The sequence below is a fragment of the Anthonomus grandis genome, chromosome 18 (genome assembly GCF_022605725.1).
Source record: "Anthonomus grandis grandis chromosome 18, icAntGran1.3, whole genome shotgun sequence".
NCBI lineage: Eukaryota > Metazoa > Arthropoda > Insecta > Coleoptera > Curculionidae > Anthonomus > Anthonomus grandis.
Genome location: NC_065563.1, coordinates 5,545,258 through 5,572,022, shown reverse-complemented (window position 1 = coordinate 5,572,022; position 26,765 = coordinate 5,545,258). Strand labels below are relative to the sequence as shown.

General features: G+C 33.7%; 1 long non-coding RNA gene across 1 annotated transcript; it reads left to right on the top strand.

Annotated features, from left to right (window-relative positions):
• The first annotated feature begins 2,980 nt into the window (after positions 1 to 2,980).
• LOC126746926 (uncharacterized) lies at positions 2,981 to 24,564 on the top strand. The gene is made up of 2 exons (XR_007664035.1): positions 2,981 to 3,093; positions 23,882 to 24,564. It is a non-coding gene; the product is annotated as an uncharacterized LOC126746926 (long non-coding RNA).
• The last annotated feature ends 2,201 nt before the right edge of the window (positions 24,565 to 26,765 follow it).

Here is a 26,765-nt window from a genome sequence, read left to right as displayed (position 1 = left end):
CCCAAAAAACCTTACTTCCACTATAATTTTCACTAGGTTATGGGCCCAGGACTCGTTTCAGGCCTCGGGACATAACTGAAATTAATCACAGTTTTGTTGAATTTTTCAGCCATTTTCTTATAATTGTCAGCTTGCATTAAAAGGATAATACATGAGCGTAGAGCTGGGATATCAAATGATTTTTGCCTTGAAGCCGTGTGCTCAAGACATTCAAATGATTTGTAATGTCAAATAAAAAAGCCAAATCACACAACCAATCAGGATTTTTAAGTTCCGGAACATCCCTTTGCTATTCCGTCAAAAATATTCTAATTTCTTCTATTAAATTTAGAAATAATTCCAATGTCAATCGACGACTTAGCACCTTACTTCTGTATAATACAGTAAATCTCCGTATTCGCTTTCGATGTCATCAAGAAATTGTTTAAATTGTCTGTGATTGAGTCCTCATGATTTTATGAAATTTACAGTCGAAACTACCACTTTCATGACATTTTAAAATTCAATTTTTTTAGAACAGAGGGCTTCTTGGTGTATAATGCAGTGAAACTGAGATCTTCAGCGTTTATGTTTTTTTCTTGCAGATGCATATTTAGCAAAGTAACTAGCCCAGAATTCTAGCCCACCAATCATCAAAGGAGCTCCGTCAGCCGTAACGCCCGATAATTTTGATTCCAAATCAGTTTTTAAACACTCATCCAAAAGTACATTGAGTATATATATATATTGGTTTGACCATTCAATGAACACATTCCTAATAATTCTTCTAAGACTTTAAAATCTTGAGTAACACCTCGTATAAATATGAGAAGTTGAGATAAGGAACTAATATCAGTGGATTCGTCGAGTGCTAATAAAAAAATTCAATGATCTAAGTTTTTCCAATTAATCGTTCCGCAATATTACCTGACATAATAATGGTTAATAAGACATAATAAATGGTTATTACAGTTATATTACAGAGAAATTCTGAAAAAAAATTGTTTGTTTTAGTTTAATATTTGGCCAACAAAAACGCTAAATTTGAATAAAATCGTTTAAATAGGTAGGGAAACACTTATTAATAACAGAGTTTTACTAACAATTTCACAATTCAATTATACACGGCACTTGACGAGTTAACACTGCAATCTACGTTGATTGTGGATCAAAATATATGACACCGGCTAGTCGAGTTAAAATCTACACTAGAACTATTGCCTCTCCAAAACACTATTAAGCTGTACTTATTCTCAATCACTTATTACTTCGCTTTGTATTTTCGCGCTCTTGTATATTATTCACTTTACTCAAATTAAAACCGAACTGTCGGTCGCTGCGGTTAGCGTGGCTTTTATATCTTGCATACGACTCTGGAAGCTTCGTGTATCTACCTACGCGAGCAATCTGGAATTCGGGACTGCTATCTCGCTAGAAAATTCTTGATTTCTCTACTATTTTGAACTTTATATAAAGGCGGCAAGCGATGTTACTTGACTTAGCCGTTTTAGGCGCTAGATTCAAATAGCGCGCGCGCGAGATTCAAATTACTTTTCGAATAAATTTTGGTGCCTACAAAATCTTGTGCCCCAAAAAACCTCACTTCAATATATGACAACAAGTGAATACAGCGATAGACAAAAAATGGAACGCCTGAAAATTACAAACATATTTGTAGGAAATGTTTCTTTAGAGGAGAAAAAGAAAACTGGTATATTAATTTTTCACTATTAATTTTAATATTTTTTTACGAGTATAATTACCTATTTAAAAATATATATAAATAAGAAACTGTGGGCGAGGCAATGTTTCAATCTATAGATTGGTTTTGCCAGGGCAGCGCTGCGATTTTTATAAAGTAGTCTGTAATTTTTTTTTACTGATGGTCCTCTTTTTTAGCTCTACTAACGCTATCCTTATCAATGAAACAAAACTGGCATAATTATATATTATTCTTGTTATCCCTTCCTTCATAGCGTTGCCGTACAAAATTATGCATAATGCAGGCGCTTTTACTATACATTCTGCTAAATCAATATTAATATTTAATGGTCTTTAAAATATTCTCCACTTACTAGCTAAGATTCCAAAGCAACATTCAATGTATCTTCTAGCGCTCGATAACGGATAGTTAAAAACTTTTTGTCGCTCAGATATTTGTCATCATAGGGTCCTAGAATATTGTCAGAGAGAGGCCTCATCACCTACAAGAACAAATTGATATGCGTAGAATTTCGTATAAGTGAGGCAAAATTTTCTCACAAAGATTTTTTAAAATTGCAGAATCGCTACATTTGAAATGCGCGCCAATGTTTACATAAGTAAACTGCTATCAGTTAAAAACGCTACTATCAGTTGAAAAGGCTATCGTTGATTGAATATTTGGAAAGATACGCAATCCTGTGTTTTAAAATGTACCCAGTCGACTATCAATTGCGGTTCAGTTTCGTTTACTCGGTGCTGCCGAAGCGGCAAATACAGAAACCGTCCATTTAAGCTGCTTTTGTACTTAAGGGTGGAGGCCTGCTGAAATTTCTTACAAATTAAATGTTATAAACATTTTAATTACTTACAAAAACCTGGTATTGAGACGAAAATAAATAAATTTAAAAGAATATATAAAAAGCTATTATTTACAAAATTATCAAAAAAGTTTAATACAAGTTATCATCCCAACAACAAACGTGATGTTTTTCCCATTCTGTGGTCAAGTGTCAAGTTTTTAAATAAAACGCCTGTTGCACTTAAATTACTAAAAACTAATATAAAAAAAATGTGGAACAAATTTTAAGATATAAGTAGGTTTCACGTAAATATAAAGAACAATTAAAATAATTGATAAGACTTAATATCATGAAACGAGTAATTTTATAATCTGGCTTCGACATAATATTCAAATACTGGATTCGATACTAATATTTTTAGCATCTGAATGAAGCATTAGCTTTTCTTCCATTTGACAATGTTTTTATTGACATTTGTCACTGTTAGCTGTCAAATGTGAAAAGGCGGCAAAACTGCAGAAACGGCAGGAGAGTTATGTCCTTCATGAATTATAAAGGCAGCAATGGTGAAAGGGACACATGCAAGAAGGGAGCCATGTATTTAAGAAATGTAAGTTATAATATTTCTGATTTACTGCTTAAGAAATCCGGTAAGGCAGTGGTTACTTACCCCTTAAAAAAATGTATTTCCCTGCCTGGTTCTCAATTTAAAATTTATCCTTTTATATAATTTTTAGAGTATTATAATTTACTATTTTCTTGTCCTATTCTATGTTATAATATGTTTTAGACTAAATAACTTCTCAAGAGTTAAACAAGGAAATATTGGTATCTGGCTCTGAATATACCAAGTATAACCCTATACCAAAAATAAATTTTTGTACTAGAAGATATACAGTATCTTCCGATTACAGTATCTTTCCTTGCCAACTTATTTTATTCAGAACTCCAGAATTTGAATTGAGGCTTTCCTCAGCAATCAGATGAACTATATCCATTTTGGAAGCTTCAGAGAGCAATGAGTCATTTTGAAAATGACCTGAACAATTTATTAATTAGTATAACTTCTAAGAAAAAACTAAAAGGAAATTCCCAATATTTTACAATGGTGAGATTGCTGTAGTAAGATTAGCTCAAAGGCTTTTCTTGTAAACAAAGCACTTTCTTGGACTGTATGGAAATGGGGATTTTATTGACCGCAGGTCCATCATGTGATACCTATTGTGATACTTATTTGATGGGTTCAGTATCATGGATCTTTTTCTTTCATTTTATATATAACATAGTAAGATAGAGTTGATTGATATTTACAGTTGATGTAACATGTTTTATAGAGATTAGGACTATGTTGGATGCCACTTGTCTTCAGAGAGAATTATATTCTTTTTTTTTGTGGAGAATGTAGGGTCAAGTGGGGTAATTGTAAATGAAATATGCAATTTTTATAAATGTCAATATTTTTAAATATATTTGTAAATAATTTGAAAATCATAGGATATATTATAGCCTTCCTTGGAGTCTTTACTTTTGATCTAAGATGGTTTCCATCAAGTTTTTTTCAGTTTTATGGAATTATGGTTCTTTTACAATTTCCTCTGATATTTGGGGTAAATGTAAATTAATTTTGGTCTAAATATGGGTGATAATGTTTCAAAACAAAGGGTAATTGTAAACAAATGGGCCGATAATAATTTTTCCTTGACTAACATTATGGTAGCTTTATATCAAGATCTGTCATTTACAATTACCCCATGTGCAACTTTTACAAATACACTATTAAATAATACTAAACATTTGAAAGTAGTTTTTATTGAAGAAAAGATGCCTACAAAGCCACTTCTTAAAAAAACATAAATAAAAATAAAAAACTTAACTCTAGTTAACTCAGTTTTTGCCCAATTATGGTCTATTTTTCAAATACACTAACATAGCCAAGAAAAATATACAGCAATTTTCTTTTTTCCAACTTAATTTTGGGGTCTGCTAAAATTGCTACTATTGAGCTGAACACAATCTCTGTAGTTGGTTCTTCTCGAGCAGCAAAAACAGTAGAATATTTGTCTTCTCTTCCAAAACCATTGACATATATTTCCCTCTCATCTATAGATACTTGTTCAATGCATACTACATATTGATAATGGTTTGTTTTTCTTGGGCCCCCCAAGTAGTCTACCAATAAAAACATGCTGGGTTTAAGTTTGTTCCATTCTCGCTGTTCATAATCTACTTCTTTCAAATTTTCTTTTATGCAAGATTCAAGAAAATCAGAATCATCTGATTCATTATCTGAGCTATAATTTGTATTGTTTTCATCCAGGTCTTCATTGTCTGAATCAGTTTCAATTGGATTTTTCTTTCTCCCTTCTTTGAGCTTCAATAATTTTCATTTTTTTCATGACTTTTTCATTAATCAAGTATTTCACTGTATTTTACAGATTTTAATCTTGGTACTGTATTAATTCTTCTTTTAACAACCTCTAATTTTTCGTAGCTGGTATTCATTGCTTGACAGAAAATATCTATTATTTTACTTCGGGTTTTAATTGGAGTTTTATGGGTAGAGGTAGAAGGAATAGCAAGTTCAGGACCAGAGATTTTAGAAAAGTTTTTTTCCAAATTTATATCAAGTGTGCTATTTTCTAAGGTAGTATTGGCTTGATTATTTACGCTTAATATTTTAAGATTTTCAATAGGAGATTGCCTCGGAGATTGCTCTTCAATATTTTCTGTAAATTGTGTAGGGCTAGTGCATGGTGTGGATGAGTTTTTAGATTTTAGCTGATTTTCTTTATACCTTCTTAACAAAACAGGATTAAAATCTGTCTCAGGAAATTTTGTTGAATCAACTGGAAATGTGTCAATAGAAAAAAACCTTTAACAATGTTATCATGTTTCATAGAATCTCTCCAAACCTCTCCTAATAACTCAACAAATTGGGATTTTGATAACCTTATGTTACCTTTACCAATTTGTTTTTTCGTGAAGGTTATTAATTTCTTTGTCCAAGCCGTTTTCACTGGACTGAAGACACATTTATCCAATGGTTGGATCTTATCAGTCAAATGGCTCAGAAATTTGTAAACTTGAATGTTCTTATCAAGTGCCGCATTTACAATACTACAGCTTATGTGAGAACTATGCCCATCATACATTAAAAGAGCTGTTTGATTTGGTGTTCCCCATGCCCTTCTTTTATTCTGAACCTCTTGCACAAAAGCTGTAGAAAACCATTAAAAAAACTGAGGTTCCTCCATCCAACCATTGGATGAAGTAGTGTATAGGGTCCCTAGGTAAGCTTTTTCTGAAATCCATGTTGGTTGAACTGCTGCTCCTTTAAATAGTATATAGGGGGGCAAATACGAACCATCTGCACAAATTGTTGCCAACACTGAAATGGATTCTCTGCCTGATCCTCCCGTGACACGTACTAAAGCTAAAACCAAAAAGGAAGGTAATACAATGTTAGTTAAAAATTAAGGAAACTGACATTTTCCTTTTTCTCCTAATGCCTTTGGTTTGTATGGATCAGTACCAAATCCACTTTCATCTGTGTTAAAAATAAATGATGGTTTTTCTTCCAAATTATAATCCTTAACAAGCTGTGAAAGTTCATTATAAAAATCATAAACAACTTCAGGGTCTCTGGCATCTTTTCTTGATTTTTCTAGTAGTTCGGGTTTGTTTAAATGAAATTGAGGGATTCTGTTTTAAAAACCCGTAGTACCAATCGTCTCCGGCTATACCATCTTTAAAGGGATTTTTAATTTGAGAAATCTTGACATATTGAGCCACAATATTCTTAATTTCTTCTTTGTCACAGGGATAACCCATCCTAGCATGAGCTTTAATACACTGTACCAACTTTTCTTCTTCTTTTGACAACACTGATGGACGCCCAGCACCTATTTTATCTACAGTGATATTGGGTTCTTTAATTCAATGAAAAATACAGGGAACACCGTAAAAGTTTTCAGCTTGTTGATATGTTTTTATTGAAAACATCCTTCACAGCTCTTCTTAGATCTTCTCTGCTATATTGAGGTCCCTGGTGCTTCTTCATATATTTGCGAGGCATTTCTGAGAAAAAAACAGGGTAATTGTTATTTACAATTACCCTGAAACTATTTTTACAATTTCCCCATAACAAAAATTTTTTTGGGGTAATTGTAAATTATCAAAAATATACAAAAACCCTTTTGTCAAAAAGACACAATTGTTGCTAGTCAGATACTAAGATGGCTAACTTACCTTTTAAAAATATTTAGAATAAGTATTAATCAATACACACTCAAAATTTTTACAAAAAGATTCAACGTTTATAAAACGATTTTTAGTTTTTTCGACACATTTCAAAAACACGTGTGTTAAAACCTCATCCCACGAAATACAAATGCAACCTGATCATGTACATTTACATTATAGCCCAAGGTTAAAACATTGCTGCAGAAGCACCATCTACATTTTAAAGCCCGCGGCTATTTGACAAACACGCCTTTTACATTTACCCTGTTTTTACAATTTCCCCACTTGACCCAAATAACTTTGAATAACTAACAGTTATAACTACAAACTCGACAACAATTCTTAATATGAAATCTCAGATTTCTGGTCTTAACTGAGTTTCAAAATCAAAGTTTCCATTCCAGACACAATAATCAGATTGACCCAATTACTGACTGACTTTTCAATAACTAATTGCAAGATGTGCAATATTGTCTCTTCTTTGACACATTCTGGAATAGTGGTCAGGTATTGACTGAGACAACTTATTTTGTGGATTATATATTGGTATTTATATTGGTATTTTAATTGGATTATATATTGGATATTGTCTTTAAATAATTTATTTATTCTAGTTTTCTCAATATTTAAACTGATGTAATGTAAATATTGCAAAGAAAACTAGTCATAAAAAAGATCTAGAAACATAATTTGAGGCTGATTATTTAATATTTTCTAACTTAAGAGCTAAATGTAAAACAGAAATTCAAAAATTTGGTAACAACCTTGGCAAGGTTAGTATATACATCTTTTAAATGAATGAATCTATTTTGTTCAAATATTAGTTAAAATTTTTCTATGACCTATTCTAATGCTACCCTCTCTTGTTGTACATAACATTTAATTTTAAAAGAGTGTGATATGTATCCATTAATTAAAATTGTTGAATTTGAACTTATATAGAGATTTTTATTGTATTCATAAATTTTTCATTAAATCCAAATTTATATATAACTTGCCTACTGAAAATCTAAACTTAAACATCCCACAATGTTTGGATTATTTTCATAATGTAATATTAAATCCCTTATTAATAATAGATTATTAAATATGTAATAGTAATTTGCATATAGTAATGCAAATTATTAAATGCATATAGTAATTTGATTCACATAATTGAAGGGTGGAAAAGCTAGAGAGCCTAAGTGCCAAAAACATAATTTTACAGGAGAGCGTGTTTTAATTTGTGGTACTTAGGTCGCCTAGCTTTGACGTGCTGAGAAGGTTTTAAATTGGAGGGCCTAAGTACCGTGTTATTATTATTGGGTATTTTAAACAACGGATTGTGAACAAAACTAAAAAACTTTATTTCTCGAAAATTTTAGTTAAAAAATAACATTCTGTATTAATACAAAGAAAAGAACCAAAACTTAAAATAAATGAACAAATTAAACTAGTTTGGAAGACATCTGTAGAATTCCTTATATTCTTCTTTACCAAGATACGGTACCATCTCCAATAAATTTTTCCTTTTATCTTGGTTTATTACTACTCCTTTAGGTTTTTCCAGGAATGTTGCTTCTTTTAAGTGTTGAAATGTCTTTCCTTTTTTAAATATTTTAATTTTATACCAGTTTTCGCATGTGCCATTTGACGTTTTCATTTCAATATATCCTTCCCGTAAAAGACTGTCAGAAATTCTAATTCCTGTGGCTTTAGAAATGTTCATATTTTTGGTATTTACAAGTGCATCAGTTGTTTGCTGAATTTTAAAAAAGTGCCCAACTGAATCCATATCTATGGGTTCCATATCTATGGGTCCGACTTCAAATGGGTTATGGTATCTCGCCGTTTTTACAATATCGAGTAATTCTGAGGGGATAAAAGCTTTTGAATTTCGTTTTCTTTTCTCTATTACAGCGAAATCTCGATCACAGCTGAGAAAGCTGTGTCCACTGATAAGAAATTTGTGAGTAATTTCTTTAAATTGGCTATGAGCTACAAGCCAAATTAGCAAAAACAGCATCATGCGATTTTTATTCTGGCCAGTACAGTTATCTGACCAGATGATTAACTGTTCCTTGTAGCAGAAAGTATTAGGTTCGTTGAGTACTGTAAGAAGACAGGAGGCAATTTCGTCACCACCTCTGGAAGCTGTGGCCTCATGCCACATACACATGTAGGCCTTATTAATATTGCTAATGTGTACTGCCAAGTTATAACACAAAAGCTGTCTTTTATAAAACATGTCACTATGGGTTAATGTTGGAACGAACATAACCTGTTGCAAGTCTATAGAAATGACAGTAAACTGACTAGATGGCAAGGTTGAATTAGAAACATCATTATGCATATCTGCAAGAGCAGCTTTGTATTTGCTATGATGCAAAGGTAATTTCGTTTTGGCCTCAGAACTTTCGGAGTTATTCAAATTAATAGAACATGCCAAAAAATCGCACGTCTTGCATGTGTCGGTCCTTGGTCGATGAAACGACAGATTGGGGAACTTTGTCTTAAATATTCGACTATAATATTTGTATGTAACCACGGAATTTGGATATTTATCTTTGAATGCATGAAAAAGCCGGTTGATGTTAAGATCCGGACTAAGGTACTTTTTAGAAGACTGACTTCTTCCATAATGGCTCTCCTCTGCCGGAATTGAGTTTATATGATTTATAACAGATAACTCATCTCTTTCAGTAAACTTTAGGTTTTTTACTCCCCTTTTTTCTTTAAAGATGTATTCCCCATTTTGCTTTCTTAAAACAAGATTGTGTACTCTCTTGTCGGACAAAGCGAATGTGTTACAAAATGTTTTTTTACATACGTGAAGTAATTTTCATGCTTTCATCTGGAATCTGGTAATAAACTGAACATTGCCTTCGACTCGCAGCTGGCATGTCATAGTGGCCATGACGCCTTCTTTGAATTTCGGCTATTTGTATGATTCCCATTAGGTAGGTTCCTTGGTTTTTTTCATCAAGTGAATAGAAATCTTGGTGAAGCTTTAACCTTTGTTCAAAGGAAAGCACGCGGCAACTGCACTTGCATTTACAAGTTACCTACAAAAAAACAACCTTAAGTATCCAATGAAATGTATTAATCAATTATTTTAAGATCATTTAAATCAACAAAAACAATACTGATGTCAAAACTAGGTAGGTACCTAATACAAAGAATTGGTAATTTGGTCAATAAAATTAAGCCATTTAAAGTTAACTAAAAAGTTTTTGTGCGAATTACTCTCTTATAAACAAAAATGCTCAATCATTTTATACCAAAAGCATCTACACCATGTTGTACCTACCTATAAAGTTAAGAGGCGTGGTTTTTAACCAAGCAACATGCTGGTCGTGAAACGTTATTGATATTTCCGCGTTAAATTATTATTGGAAGCAATTCGACATAACCATAAACTTACCATTTCCGCTGGCAATGATTTTGCAGGCCGCAATCTGCCACTTTTAGTTTGATATTCCTTTCCACTGACTCTTCTTTTATTCCTGTCATTTTTCTTATTTATTTTAACCTCCATTTGTACGTTTTCTTCCATGGCAATACAAATTTAACGCAAACACGTTCGAAGCAGAAGGTAAACTGACAAATAAATAATAAGGAACAATGCGACAGGCGCCGCTGTTGGCACTTAGGCCCACAAGCTCGACCTGCCTTTCTGGAGATAGGTCCTACGTTTATGTCATGCGTGTTTACTGGCGCTTTCAATGGTTATATGGACTTAGGTCGCTTATAGGACATCCATCCCAGTAAATAGGTCTGTTTTTTGCAAAAATGTTAATACTAAAATTTTTGGCACTTAGGCTCTCTAGTTTTTGCACCTTTCAATTGTTCTTTGCTTATATTTTTTTTCTGAGTACACTTTAAGTTGATTGGCAAGTATTTTTGTAAACATTTTATAATCGCAATTAAGAAGGGTGATAGGTTGAAATGAAGTCAAAATATATATAATAATACATTTTTCTTTTGTAGTTACTATAAATACAAATACAAATAGTTTATTAGTGCTTACAATACCAAAAGTTAATACACAAGTCTATAGATTGTTAAAATAAGTGAGAATTATACTTTTTCTTCTTTTTGTCTGGTTTATTGGCTTCTGCTCTCAAATGATGCAATTTACCAGCTCATTTTTGGAGTGTATGGATGTTTGTCTGACTGACTCATAACCTAAACATGAATCTATGGTGCTGTTTTTTTTCTGAGGTGGGTCTCTTCATGAATAATTCTTGCTTTTCGCAATTAACTACTATTTAGCTGTTGGGTTTTACATATACTATGACATACACTATGTTAACAAGGTTTTATCTAGCTTATCTTAGTATTTTTAAACTTAACGACTGTCAATTACTTGTGGGATGGACTGAAAGGATCTTATTCTCTTTTTTAAGCTTTCTGTTCAAGAGATTTAACATTTCATTATTCCTCAACAGCAAGGTCTTTGTTTTAACAGAAAAAAAATAACAATAAAAAAAATAAATCCCTTATTGCCTCTCTTGGATAATTCTTTCCCCTTCCCTTCTTTATATTTTTGCTAAGTGCCCTAGTCACTCTGGGGTGAGATGTAATCCTCCCCTGCCTTTTACTATATAGTGTTCTGTGGTTAGGACACCTTTTAATTTATATATGTATATAGATATTTTTTGTCTGATATTTGGTTTTTTTTCTTCCTTTCTCTTTAAAGGTTTATTTTATTGATTTTAAGAAATTGAAGTAATATCTTAGTTATTTTTGTTGTAATGTTTCTAAGGGTTTGCTAATGTTACTAATTGGGGTTGATAGTTTTTCCTTTATTCATAGTTGATATATGTTTATATCTTGCAATTGATTTATGGGGCGTTCAAAAAATATATGTTTGAAATCCTCAACTTATATTTTTGCAGTTAATCCAAATTCGCAGTTAGGCGACTCCTTTATTCCAATTCTATTTAGGTATTTGGCCATGTGTTTTGTTCTAAACCTTGTTTAATATTGGTAGAATATGTCTATTTTCATAGTTTACTTTCTTGGGGATATTAAGGATTCTACCAATAATAGCGAGTCAGTTTGCTTTTTTGTTTCCTTTTATGTTAGCATATCAGTTGCTGCTGAGTTGGGTTAATCTTTCTTTGGTTTTTAATATTATTGCTTGGTTATCTGTGTTTATCTGTGTTTAACCATCTGTATATATGAAAGTGTATTTTAGCTCTAATTGAACTTTGCTTTTTTGAAAATTTTGCTTTGCATCTAAGCTTAGAGTTTGGATGGGCATTGTTTGTATGTTATAGTCTGTGGAATAGCATAGAGGTATGCCTTATTTGGTGCTGTAACAAGGTATGGAAGATCCCTTGTTTTCCAATAGTCTGCATTGCGCAGTTGGCAGCTTTTAATCCCTTCAAGAATGGCAAGAAGAGGGTGGTTATTGTTGCCAAATTTGTGATTTTATTATTAAGATGTTGTTAATAAATTTTTTAACTAGCCATCTATTTCTGTATATTATGTAAATATCAACAGAATCAAATACCGCCTTTATGTCCAAGAAAACTGCAGTTATTGACATGTCCTGTGAAAATCCTAGGTTTATGTGGGATGTGAGGTATGCTAGGTTGTTTAGCACGACCATTTTTTTCCTAAAGGTTGTTTGTAATGGTGTGAATCTTTTCTGATTTTCTTGTGATTTTCTTTCTGATCATTCTTTAATCATTGGGTATGATATGCAGAGTCTTTCTTGGCCTTAATAGCATTGTACATTTCGTGGATGGTGAAGGGAACATGTTGCGAAGGTTTTTGAATTTGAAACCATAGGTTATATGGGTCAATACTGGCTATTTTGTTGATTAGTTCATTTCTGATTTCCTCACTTGGCTTGTGGACTCCTTTGTTGCTGTATTTTCCTGAGAATTTTTTAAAATCTTCCATATTTCTGTAGTGTCCAAGTTTCTATTAAGAGTTTCACAAAATCCAATAAACTTAACCTATTAATAAACTTTTCCTTTTTTTTTCCTTAGGAACCTCATTGCTCTTGCTATAGTTTTCTTCATATTTATTAAATTTTCAGTGTTAATATTATTAAGGTATTGTTTGATTGCTTTTTTTCTAGCCCTTATTTGCTCTGTGCAGTCTGCATCCCACCAAGGGTTTCTATTTTTTGTATCCGCCCGTCCAGTTGTTTTTGGAATTGCTAGTTCAGCTGCATTTTGTATTTTAGTTTGTATGTCTTCCTTCGTATGACAGTTTTTCTTCTAGGTTAGTTGTTTGAGGATCATGCATCTGTACCAATCATCAAGCAATCATCTGTACCAATCATCGCTGCAACCGCAATCTTGAATAACATCCCATTTATATGCTAAGGCAATATCTTTGGTGGTTATTGTTAAATCTAGCGGGCTGTATGGGGTTATTCTTGTTGTTAAGTTCCATTATCAAGGATAGTATATTCATTCTCTAATAAAAAATTTCCATTGATTTTGTTACTGCCCCACAATGGATGATGGGCATTAAAGCCATTAATATTGTTTGTTTGTCAAATTTTTGCTCCTAAGTAATTTTTTAAGATTTGTTGCTGAAATTGGTACCTGTTTTGGAATGTAGACTGTAAAAATGTCTAAACCTGCCATTGCTATGCCCATAAATTGTTCTATATTATCATCTCCTGTTAAATTAACTTTGATTTTCCTGTATTCAATGTTTCTTTTTGTTAGTATTGCCAGACCTGCATACCCATCTGCTCTTGCCATAGTTTTGTTGTATCATCTGCGAAAACCGTGAAGCGTCCACTAATGTTCAATTGAGGTAAATCGTCAATGTACATTAAGAATAGCAGGGGACCCAAAACTGATCCCTGTGGGACACCAAAAGAAATAGGCAATTCAGAGGAACATGAATTATTAAAGAAAAATCTATGCTTACGATCTGACCGGCAAGAGCAAAACCACTTCAGCGCGACTCCTCGAAAGCTTTCTATACATATCACAGAATGCCGAAGCTGCAATGTCATCTGCATTAAGCCTGAGATACAGCTTCCAAAGAAATCCAAACATAGCATCTCCTGTATTTCTAGATTTAGAAATCCAAACTGATGTAGATCAAGCAGTTTATGCCTGTTCTAACACAGGAAGTAATGCTGTAGGACGAAAATTGCAAGGTTTATTCGGATCACCTTTCTTGTGGATTGGAACAATGTTATCCCTCTTAAGACAAGGAGAAAATAGGCCATTTCTAAGAGACATATTCACTACATGGGTTAAACAAACTAAAGCTGGTGTAGGTAGAGTTTAATGACACTTAATGGCAACCTGTCCTATCCCGTCGAGGTTCTGCTTTTATCTCTTTGAATGTGGATTTAATTTCCCCAGCATCAGTGGTACAGTTTCTGGTAAATTGATATGAGTTAGAAAATGCTCAGGTGGCACGGTATGTGGGAGGTTCTTTGAGAGGTTAGCTGCCATGGAGCAGTAATATGCATTTAGATATCAGCTTCTAAGAAACTAGGTACTGTTTCTGCAAGAAAACAATCTGCCGTACCTACATCCCTTTTAGAGGGAATACAAGCATCTAAGGCTACAGGCGCAATGACTGCCTCGTGATCTGAGAGACCCGCATTCACTACTTTACAATCTACAACTATATGTAGGTTTGAACAAAGATAATCGAGTCCAGAAGACGATCTAGCAGTAATCCTAGTGAGACTATTAATGTGCGATTTGATATTTTAATGATTTTTAATGATAGGTTTTAACCTTGGACATGTTGGAAAGTTTTTTTTTTAATTTTTTCTTCTCTAGTTTTGTCATCAAGTTTACCTTTATTTAGTAATTGATTGTTTTATTTAGTTATCTTTAATTCAAATATGTTTAAAAAGTTTTGTCTTCTTGTGTTTAATTTTGTTCATTGTTTTGTCAATTTTTAAAATTGTATTTTTGTTTTGCTTTTTTAGCTTGTAGGATGCTTGTATACAAGATTATTCTTACGTAATATAGCACATTTTCTTTCTTTCTTTCTTTCTTTCTATTAAATGAGATAAATAAATTCTGTAAGGCCTTTAAATCATTTCTGGAAGGTTCAAGGAAATCTACATTAAAGTCGCCTGACAGTACAACTATCGCATTCATCGAGATGCCTAACAAAATTACCTCCAGCTTAATCAAAAATACTTGAAAGCTTGTAGCTGGAGATCTATACAGACCAACAATATACATGTTACTTTTTTACAAAATTTGCCTCTTGTCTTTGTGTGGTTGTTTCTCTTTGGGAAACTGATCTAGTATTTTGTCCATTTCTATTTGACAGTAGTGGTGGGAAATCTGTTGTATGTGGGATCTAATTGTCTTCATTTGTTGGGTAGCATCACAAAAGAATATATTTTGGATTGTAATTTTTTTTAAATCTCTTTTTGTCTGAGGGCATAATTTTCATCTATGATTTCTGAGCATTTTTAGCATTGTCTGTTACTTCTGCATTGGGTTTTTGTGTGTCCATACCGACGGCATGTGTTACCGGGGGTACGTATGGTATTACTTGATAATTTATTTTATATATTTTAATAAATTTTGGTAAGTTAACTCCATTAAAGATTACTAGTATGGATTTGGTGGAGGTGTATTTAAACTTTTTGGGAGGGATTTGGGATTGGGTTGAGATATTCTTGGGTAGCATCTGTGTTGAGTGTTTTTTTAGTCAGCCTTACATCATCAAGGATATCAAGATTGCTCTTATATTCTTTTTTAATGAAGCTGTATCAATTTTTATATCAATATTTTTTTACTACACTCTTGCTGCTCGTGAGGTTGTAAGGGATTGACGCAGAAAACAAACTGTAGGGAACATCAGGACACAGGACATCCTTTAAAGTGCCATTGACTCCCAAGCCACTTATAACTTCTAGAGTATATTTCTTAATAGCTGTTATAAATTCGCAATTTTTCGCCACAGAAATATTTACTTGTGGGAACAGGGTAGAAAACTTTTCAGCGTGGTCAGACTGGTTAATAATATGATCTGAGGCACCAGAATCCAGAATCAATGTTATTGATTTTGTTTTGAATTTGATTTGATTGTGTTTTATATTTGTGTGTGTTTTTATAATAAAAACACTCCCATATCTTCATATTACCCTCCATATCCCCTCTTCGTATGACCCTTTCTTCCAAAATGGTGACATTTTTGGTCAAATTTGGCCTTTTGATTATTTTTAAAGTGGTGTTTATTCAATTTTGGGTTATTCTGGTAAGACTTGTGGGAACTTTGTAGCTTGTATCACGACTTTCATTTAAAAGTTTGACTTCATGGTCAAGGAGTTAAGTTTACAACAAAGGCCAAGTTAAGGTTATCCTCGGTGTCGGACAGTGTCTCAATTGCTGTTATTACACCATCATAGAAGCTTGGAAGAGTTAACAACAGATATGAGACTTTTTGTCAGTTTCTTCCAGGTTGGCTCCTGCAGCCAATAACTCACCAACAAGCTCATAAAATATGATAAAATCCTGAATAAGGGATATGTCACCTTGCAGTTTTAAGCTTAGCAGTCTTTTTCTAAGCGCTAACTGCGAAGCCAAACTTTTGCGCTCATAAATAGAGTCTAAGTTCTGCAAAATCTTCTTAGCAGTAGTTTCTTCTTTTGCAAAACTTAGGAAGGAGTCTGACAAATATTTCACTATTACACTTTTGGCAATATGCTCCGATCTAGTCCTTTCATCGGTCAGCGGAACAGGAATTTCACTATCTATGACTTTAATCACGTCAAGATCAGTTAAAATAGCTTTATACGAAACTTCCACACGCTATACTTTTCACCATCAAATGGTTTAATGTTTCTTTTTAAACTTTTATGTTCCATTGGCACTACAAGTAAAAAAAACACCTTTAAAAAACACATTAAAAAATAATAATAATTTTGATTTCTAACTTAATTCCTTCGCTAGGGGACCATTTATTTCTCAAGACCCAAAAGGAAGATAGTAATTAAAAAAAAAACCAGAATACCCAAAGATATAAAAATATAAGGCCTACCTTGATCTTCTTCCCGTCGCTTCTATTACCTCCTTTAATAGAGAGGTACCTCCTTATTTGCAGCCAACATCCACACTAGCACTCCTAGATTCCACAATTTTGTTAGATTTTAGCGCGCTCAATAAATTAATTATTATGAAGTTCAATTTAAATTAGTTGTGTCGGAACATACGATTAAATCGAACTAAAGGGCTTTCGTTCAGCCAAACAAAATAAATAAATTATTCGTTTTGTAAGTACAAACAAAAAAAAAAGAAAAGATAGAAAAGAAAGATTTCCTTGCGGAACAAACAATCTCTATTCAAACCTATACTCTATATTTAATAAGCGACTAAAGCATAATAACCATTCATAACACTGATGCCTAATCAGCTCCTTTTATAAAAATAAGTTTCGGTTCTTTTTCGATGTCACATAAATAAAAATTATGTCTGGCGGCGTCTGGCGACTTAACGTTATGTATTGTACAAAGATTATGAGGAAATTGATTTTTGTTTATATGCCAACACCATCACCTTAAGCAAGGAAATTTTCTTTTTTCCTTTTCCTCCCACCCAACTATATTCTTTTAGCACTTCATCTTCTACAATTTTTGGGATAATTCTTTTTATGGTATCTTTTATAGAATCTCCTCCAGCTTGAGTCAGCTTTCTTATCTAAAAAGGTTAGAAAAACTGTAAGCTAATTGTTGAATTTATTTCAGCATAATAAGTCTATCACAAGTAAAATATTATGAATAGAAAAAAAAATAAAAGATCATCAAGTTACCAGAAATGTTCTGGTATTATTATTATTCATTTTCTTATGTAATTCTAATAGCTCCATAGATAACTTAATAGGCAACGTCAGTAAATCATCATCAGGCTCAATTAATGTAGAATTGTTGCTTTTCATCTCTGACGACTGTGTTAAAACAGCTGTTATCAATTTTGTAAAATTTGGGTATTTTAAAATTAAACTTATGTGAGTATTGACAATGCAATTCATTCAGCGAGCTCCACCATGTATACAGTAAGAGATTGAGAGTACCATGAAACAAAAATGTTTACGATTTACTGTACTGACCCATCTAATAAAGATTAAGTTTACTCACCGGGGAACCTCGGTCCCCTTGATTCAGTCATGCCAACAACCATCAATATAGTACTTTATGTTTGCTTATAATTTACATATATATCTTCTTTCTTCGACGACTAGCTAGTGTCCCCTAAAATAGTTAAGGCTAACGACTTTTTCGAAAATTTCGTCAGATAAATCACGGATAGAAAAAACAATTAATCCAATACTTTCATCTTTTTTTTAATTTGCCGACTACTAAAAATATTCTAAAAGTATTATAAAATTTGTATTATTTCTATTAGTACTTTAACCTAACTTTTTCATATAGGTGTGAAAACTATGTTACCTTCTAAGTTCTAAGAAGAGGAAGTACTAAGTTTGGAGAAGCTAAGTTCAGAGACTGATGATAATTTGTTGCTTAAATTTCTTTTAGTACTGGCTAAATAAGCCTAAGAACAAATGATAATAAAGATTGTTTGCATCCTACCAATTAATATCTTCAAGAGGTTGCCAGGAACAGCTTTGTATGCAGATAATAAAAACTAATCATTAAGCCAGATAAAACATCATTGATATATTTTATATTGTTTCAATTAAAAAAATAAAAAACCAGTAGGTTTATTGCAATCTGTTTAAGGTCATAAAAAAACTAGCACTATGTTCATTGAATTCTATAAAAATAAAGTTAGATTTTTTAAATTAAAATCTCTATAAAATATTTTTAGAAAAAATTGTGAAGGTTTGCCAATCAAAAGAAATCAATATTAATAAATAAACTATATGACTTACAATGTGCTTGTGGAGGTGTGGGCATTTTATTGCTTGGTGACCTCCTCCTTAGTGTTTTTTTTAATGGCGACTCATCAGAATCAAACGACCTAGGATTACGTTTCCTATGCATTTTTAATAGTCCTGTATCACTACCAGTTTCTGACTCCAAGCCACTTGTATACTGGGCTTTTTTCGCTTTTGGGTGGCAACAGTAAGAGAGTATCATATGGATGTTTACTTAACAATACTATGGAGTCCTTTTTCCTATCAAAGCTTGGAATTTGCTGACTTTTAATGAAGCCAGCTATTTTAGTATCTGAAATGGTGAGTGGCCAATAGCATTGTAGCCTCCCCAGCTCTTCAAATATCCATGAAGAAGGGACAACCTCAATTGTCTTCATCTGGAAATTTGACAATTTGCCAGACTCCCATAATGACTTTCTAATAGTTAATAAGTTACATTTATATTACCTTACAACATTAAGACAAAAAATTACATAAAGTGGATCAAATTATCACAACATATAAAGTACAATTTTTAAACACAGCTTAAACAAGAAGTAATATAGATTGTTTGACATAATATATTGAAAGCAATGTTCTTGAATCAGAAATGTATCCAGTCAGGTCAAAAAATTAAAATCTCTTGATCCATGATCAGGTGGGCCAAACACAAAATGATGACACATTAGATGCCATAATCTCTATATATAAAAAGACTTGTCCTGACTGATAATCAACGTACAGCCCAAACGGTAAAACCTAGAAATATGAAATTTGGGAACAACATTACTATGGTTATGTAGACGTTCGCTAAGAAGGGATTTTTTGAAATTCCATCGGGAAGGGGTTAAAACCACTTCTTATGTATTATAACTTCAAAACTATATACTTTTTTAAAAAACGGTGAAACACTTCATTTTTATTTTATTTTTTTACCTAAATTCCATTTTTTTTAAAGGGGTTAAAACCACCCTTTAAGATCTTAACATCTTTTTTTATCCTTAAATTGATTGCTTTTGAGAAAAAAACTGCAAAACACTTTAATTTAGTTTCATTTAAATGAAAACAACAGATTCTCGAAATTTTTGCCACCCTGAAGGTGTGAAAATTTCTTCTAAGAAAATTCTTTCTTTTTAAACTTATAGCATTGAAAATTAATAAATTTTGCATATTACTATGTATACCTAAGTAGTGAGATTTAAATTTTGTTTATGCCAGGGATGTATTAAGGTAAACAGGGTTAAAATCTACAATAATTTAAAAAATAAATGATTTCAAAAACGATTTCTTATTTTAAAAAACAAAAAAAACACCATTGGTATTTCATAATATTATTTCTATGTTACATACATATTACGTACCATATTTTTTTATGTTGGCCAGAAAGAGACAAGGTAAAAAAAAAGGGGAGGGGGAAATTATAAGGAAATTTTCTATATTTATTTTTAACTTTAAAAAGCGGTATTAAAATATCCTTTTTGCATAAAAGTACTAAAAAGTATAAAAAAAGAAAATAACACATCGACATAGTGTTTCCTCCAAGCGGTCACTATCCATCCAAGTAACTAACCCCGCCCGACTCTGCTTAACTTCGGTGATCGGACGAGAACCGGGTTCAGTGGGGTCTGTCCGTTTAAATGTAAACATTTTTATTTTGCTGCATAACTTTCACGTATTTTTTATGATGGCAAGGTACACATTTTATCCTGATGCCGCGTTCACGAAATAGAATTACGTTTGACAACGCTGTAAGAAACCACTATAAATATAAGGCGGCACACGGAAGGAAGCCTCTCATTTCTTTCTTTGAAGAATTTTTTGGTTTGTTTATTACATTTATTACATTTTTTGCAGAGCGAGACTCAAAAGATAGCAGGGATTGATTTGAGACAATTCTATGTAGCCTGTTCTAGAACAAATTTACCAAAAAACTTAATAATTCTGGCACAGGAAGGCAAAACAAAAAAATTTTGTTTACAAAGAATATTTCCTAGAACTTTTCTTATATTTTCAAATTCCACTCGAGCAACGCCGCGGGCATTCAGCTAGTTTTAAAAAAAGGAACTTTTTATATATTTAAATATTTAGGATCTATCATAGTCACTGAGATTTCCATATTTTTAAGGTAAAAAAAGATTCTAGTAAGAAACAATTTTAAATTATTACACTTCTAAGGTCCAACATTATGACTATGTGTTAAAGGAAGAATAAGATATCCATTTTGGTAAGGAAGTCGCACACATTTGTACAAAATATTTTAACATCTGCTTCACATTTGGGATTTAGATTTGTCACAAAGAAAATATCTAATAATGATGATTTACAAGGGATTTAAAAAAATCCTGTAAAAACTTTTTTTAAACTTTTTAATTAGCGCTAGTAGATAGAAGGTGACAGAGCTAAGATTATTTTTATTGCATACTGGCATTATACTTATAAAACTCGTTTTGTCAAAGAAAAAATACAGTCTAATTTTTATGTCTAAATACAGACACATTTTTTAGTCTTTTTGTTAGCATAACTATCTTAGTTTTCCTTTAAAATAAACTACTCATCACCGGAGTATTGTTCTCATGCGCCCATGCCAAAATCCGACGCGTCTGTCACTATCCTAATATCCGCACCCATACGAGGATGAACTAATAAGGTCGCGTTTGACAAAACGTATTTTGCTTGTTCGAACGCTTCCGAGGCTTCCGGGGTCCAAATTATTTCCCGTTTATCATTCTTAACTGCGCCAGTGAGGTAAGAATTGAGCGGTGCAAGAATAGTTGCGGCATTAGCTAAACATCGACGATAGAAATTCAACATTCCAAGAAATCGGCGCAAGGCCGCGACCGTTTTTGGTTTCTCAAATTTATTTATTGCATCAACTTTTTCGGTAGTGGGACAGATGCCCTGTGAGTTAACCAAGTAACCCAAAAACTCTAATTCCGGCACACCAAACACGCACTTATCCACGTTTAGGCGAAGATGGAATTTTTTTAGCCTTTCAAAGACGACAAGCAAATGTTGTGAATGTTCGTCAGGAGAAAATGACGCGACTAAAATATCATCAATATAGATGAAAACTAATCTAAAAATAATCTAAATCACCTAAAGCACGATTTATATATCTTTGAAAAGACTGGCTAGCATTTCGCAAACCAAATGTCATGAACAAATACTCAAATAATCCGAATAGGGTTATAATGGTAGTTTTTTCTACATCTTCAGGCGCCATCGGAATTTGGTGGTAAGCTTTCTGTAAGTCCAAGGACGAGAATACCATTTTACCACTCAGATTTAGGGAGCAGTCATGTAAGTGAGGAGTAGGATACCTATCGGGAATTGTGACAGCGTTAAGCCGTCGATAATCACCACATAAACGCCAGGTACCGTCTTTCTTCATAACCATTTGTGCAGGGCTGGCCCATGGACTGCTAGACGGACGACAAATACCCGCCTCCACCAGTGAATTAATTTCGGCCTTAGCATGCTTCAATTTCTCCGGAGTGAGCCTACGAGCACGCTCCGCAATTGGTGGACCGCTGGTTAAAATATGGTGGAATACACTTCGATTTTCTGGAGGTGACACCGTGCCTGCACCTGTAATTTCAGGGAATTTAGATAATAAGTGAGAGATAGAAATATTCGGATTGAAACAATGGATCGATTGTGTCGATGTAGAAGTATAATTTCCGAGGGAAAAACTACCGGTTGTCGAGTCGATAATTCGGCGCTTTCTTAAGTCAACTAATAATCCGTGGTGGTTTAAAAGATCGGCTCCAATTATTGCACAAGGCACCGCCGCGATGCAGAAATTCTATTTAATAGGGCGACGCAATCCCAAATCTAATTCGCGATACGATTCGCCGTAGGTATCTATGCGCGTATCGTTAGCCGCAAAAAGTTTAAGTTTGGCAGGAGCAAGTTTAATCTTTAAATTAGCGGGGACTAAAGAAATATCCGCACCGGTATTAATTAAGAAATATTGACCCGTTTTTCTATCTCGAATATGGAGACGACTAGATGAATCGGCACCCTCCACCACTGTCTCCGCGCGGAGAGGTACCTCTAGTTTTTTTCGTTATAGTTCGCGTACTCCGTGCACCAACTACGGCACGACGTCGGATTGTCTGGATATTTTTGATGGGCGTAACACAAATTTGGTTTGTCCACAGATTTATTTCGCCCGCGAGAATTACTTCTAGACTTGCGAGTACGCGACTTTTGTTCCAATGCATCTACCTTCGCGGTAAGTTTATTTACACTTTCAATCAGTGACTGGATTTGCGCTCGAGAAGCGGATGATTCAGCATCGAGAAGCGGATGATTCAGCACTGACAACACTAATTTGATGACCGCTGGCGGACAAGTTAGAAATATCTGCGAGTTGGTCAGCCAATTCGGCCATTGCATCTAAGCTCGCCGCATTTGATATTACAATACCACGATGTTGCTCGGGCAACTGCTCTAAAAACAACGATCTAAGAATTGAGTCATCAACCGCGTTGTTAACATTAAGATTACGGAGTCGACTTAAAATCAAGGATGGCTTACCGTCCGTCAAAACTTGCCCCTTTAAAAGCTGTCGTAGTTTGGCTTCGTTTGATACAGCAAAGGTTTTAATGATTCGCCCTTTGAGCTTGGAAAAAATGTCAGGTGGAGGTGGTGATATAGCTATTATGTCCTTAACGCTGCCAAGCACCTCTACATCAAGCGCAGCCAGCATAATGTCGGCCTTAGTACTTTCAGCCGTGATTCGAGCGTTTCGCAGAGATATCTCTACCTGCATAAACTATAGAGCAGGGTCAGCGCGAAAAAATGAAGGGATTTTTGGAAATCGGTAGCTATCAACCCGATGAGCCACCTGCGCCGCCAGACCACCTGTTACCAATTGCTCCAGTTGTTCGACACGCTCTTGGGCGGTTTTAGACTCATGAATGATTGCTTTAATTTGTTCCTCTGTAAAAGACATATTGCTACCAAAATAAAAAAGTACGGCACTCTAGATTTACTAATTAACTGAGAAAATGATACCTTTATACAGATGCTAACAAAAATAATATTAATATGCAAAACTTGTAGTTTTCAAAGCGTAGTCCAAATATAAAACGCTTCAAAAGTCTTAAAACCGAATAATATGGTTATTAAATTAAAGACGAATTACAAAACTTTTATGTAAGTGCTTTAAATGTGGTTAAACTTAGTTCCAACATGCATGTTCAACCTATAACGTACTAAGAATAATTTACCCAAGTAAATGCCAAACATTTAAAACAGATTAAAAATCCTTCACCATAAAATCAAGGTATGCTGCAGAGCTCTGTAATCACCAATTGTCAAAATCGTTGCAGGTTCCTGTTTTATCGGCCGCTGCCAACCAGCTGTCGCTCGTCACGTGGGTTGCAGATTACTGTTTTACCGGCCACTATCGATCAGCTGTCACGTGTTGGATTTCACACTGATACGTTGGAAGCAAAATGGCGGGAAGTCGAGCATGAGGTGTAATTGAGGTTATGAAGCACGAGGTGTGATTGGGGTTATGAAGACTATGCAATTAATTATTTTCTTACTAAAATGTCTTCCCTCCTGTTACACTGAAAATCCATAAGGGCATCGCAGCTGCTATACAATCAATGCGTCCTTTCTTTCACCGGTGTAGATTTCGTCACCATAATTTGCTCAAAGACGACACGATCACGTCGGGGTCACCAAATTTGGGGTCCAAAGGGTTGTCTCCACGTTGTTGTATCAAATAATACACTGGGAAACCTAATTAACAGTTTATTCCCACATTAAAATAGCCAAGATCGGCAAAGTAAAAATTATCGTGAACTTAACGTGTCTCTCATTCTTTCCCTTGTTTAACTGTCACCAGTCAAAAATGTCAAGCAGGGAGAAATACAAAACGGAAAGAGAGTGGCGACAATTCCCACAGTCTAAACTTATGTACCGCCATCTAGCGCTCGTCCTTAGAATGTCTAGTTAACGTATAGTAGGTGGCAAAAACAAAAGAAACTTTTTAAAAGGATTGTATGGAAACGTCAAATATTTATTAGACGGCCAGTTTAAATCTGTTTTCAATTTTCTTTGCTCGATTTTTTTGTAAAATGCCTTTGACAAATAATGAAGCTGTGAATTTGATTGCGGTATTCTTTGAGTGCTTTCAAAATGCAGCAATAGCTGAAAGACAGTATGCCCTTGGGTATCCAGATCGCCGCCATTATGGCAGAAGAATTTTTCCACGGTTGGTACTGCGACTACGCGATACTGGGAGTTTTAGTCGGCCCAAATTTAGAAGGCGTCGCTCTACTGGAAGAACTGAAGAAAACATTATTAATGTGTTGGCCTACGTAGAGTTATCTTTAGATTTGGGAATAGCTCGAACTACTGTTCAAAATATACTTAAAGACCACAGGTAATACATCTTTTTATTCTAATTTTCTTCTCGAATATAGGCATTTTTTTGTATTTTAAGGCTACACCCTTTCCATATAATCCTACACCAAGCTCTAAACGAAAATGATTTTGAGCGCCAAATTGATTTTTGCCAATGGATACTAGCAATGATTCGCGAAAACAGGGATTTTTTGTCACAGATTCTGTGGACTGATGAAGCCACTTTCTGTAGCGATGGGAAAGTCAACAGGCATAATATGCATTATTGGTCGGTTGAAAATCCTCGTTGGATACGAGAAGTCGAGCACCAAGGCCGCTGGAGTGTAAAGGTGTGGTGTGGCATTATCGGAATGAAAATTATTGGCCCTTATTTTTGTGATGGCACATTAACCGGTAATGTTTTTTTGCATTTTTTAACAAATTCCTTGCCTATTTTAATAGAAGATTTGATATTGCAAGTAAGACGGACCATGTATTTCCAATTGGACGGGTGCCCAGCACATTTTTCCCGTTTGGTGCGACACATAAATAATTACTTTCAAGGGCGCTGGATCGGAAGGGGGAGTCTATATCCTTGGCCGGCCAGGTCTTCCGATTTAACATGCCTAGACTTTTACTTATGCGATCGTTTAAAAGATATTGTGTACCAAACTCCACCTACAACAAGACAGGATATGGAAAACAGAATCCGTGGTGCGATAAATGAAATATCAGCTGCTGAAATCGAAAGAGCAGTTTTATCCACCCAAAGAAGATTGGAAGCTTGTTTGGAATGTGATGAAAAGCAGTTTAAACACCTATCGAGGCATTAAATACCAAATATGTTTGGGTTTAAAATCGGTCCTTTTCAGGACCATAATTTAAATATAAGAAGGAATTCGTTAATAAAATTATTCGTCTTAAGAAAGTCACATAAACTTCCAGTTATTCTGTGATACATAGGTATTATTAATTTATAATTTATCAATCAATTATTACTTTAATAATTTATTAATTATGATAACATCATGGTATCCTAGTTGTGGTAATACTAATTAGAGATTTTTAGGCGGGACACTAGATGGCGGTACGTAAGTTTAGGCTCGGTGCGTAAAAACTTTTAATTCGCTATAACTTTAAAACGAGCAAAGATATCATCGTGTTATCACAGTACTTTTGCAAATTTTATTTACTTTTTAAATAGGATGTCAAAAATATACCACTCAATTTGAATTTTTAGAGCAAAATAAAAAAAAACTGAAATTATTACAAATTGCGTTCTCTGGCGCTTTTATTAGAAGCTATAGAGTAGTGATGATATCAGACTTTTAAAGCAGCTACATTTATCTAGCAAATAAATTTTGAATTGCTAAAATCAAAAGAGGTTTAGAATTTACAGCGATTTTAATGATTCCACTTTCAATAGCTTCCCCCACCCCTACTTTCGTTCATACGTCAATAATTCATAAACCAAAAAGACAACGAATTATCTAGGCTTACTAAAAATAATATCAAAAGTATAAGTTATTTCAATTATTTGGCTACCCGGTACGTGATACTATGCCCCTTATAGATATGTGAGATTTAGCAGGCGCGTCAAAAAAAAAATATTTTACTTTAAAATCTATTTTTTCCCACTACTTTTAAACCATTTCTTGATAAATAATTACACTCCTCATTACAAAGTCCCCTCATTCATTAGGATTTTTTGGTTTTTGATAATCATGATAAACATCCACCATCACATTTTCAGTAACTTTAACCCAAAAACAATTATCAATATATGGTAAACTTGACTAATTATCAATATATGGTAAACTTTTAACTAAGAGGCAACCCATCAATATTTACTGCAACCTT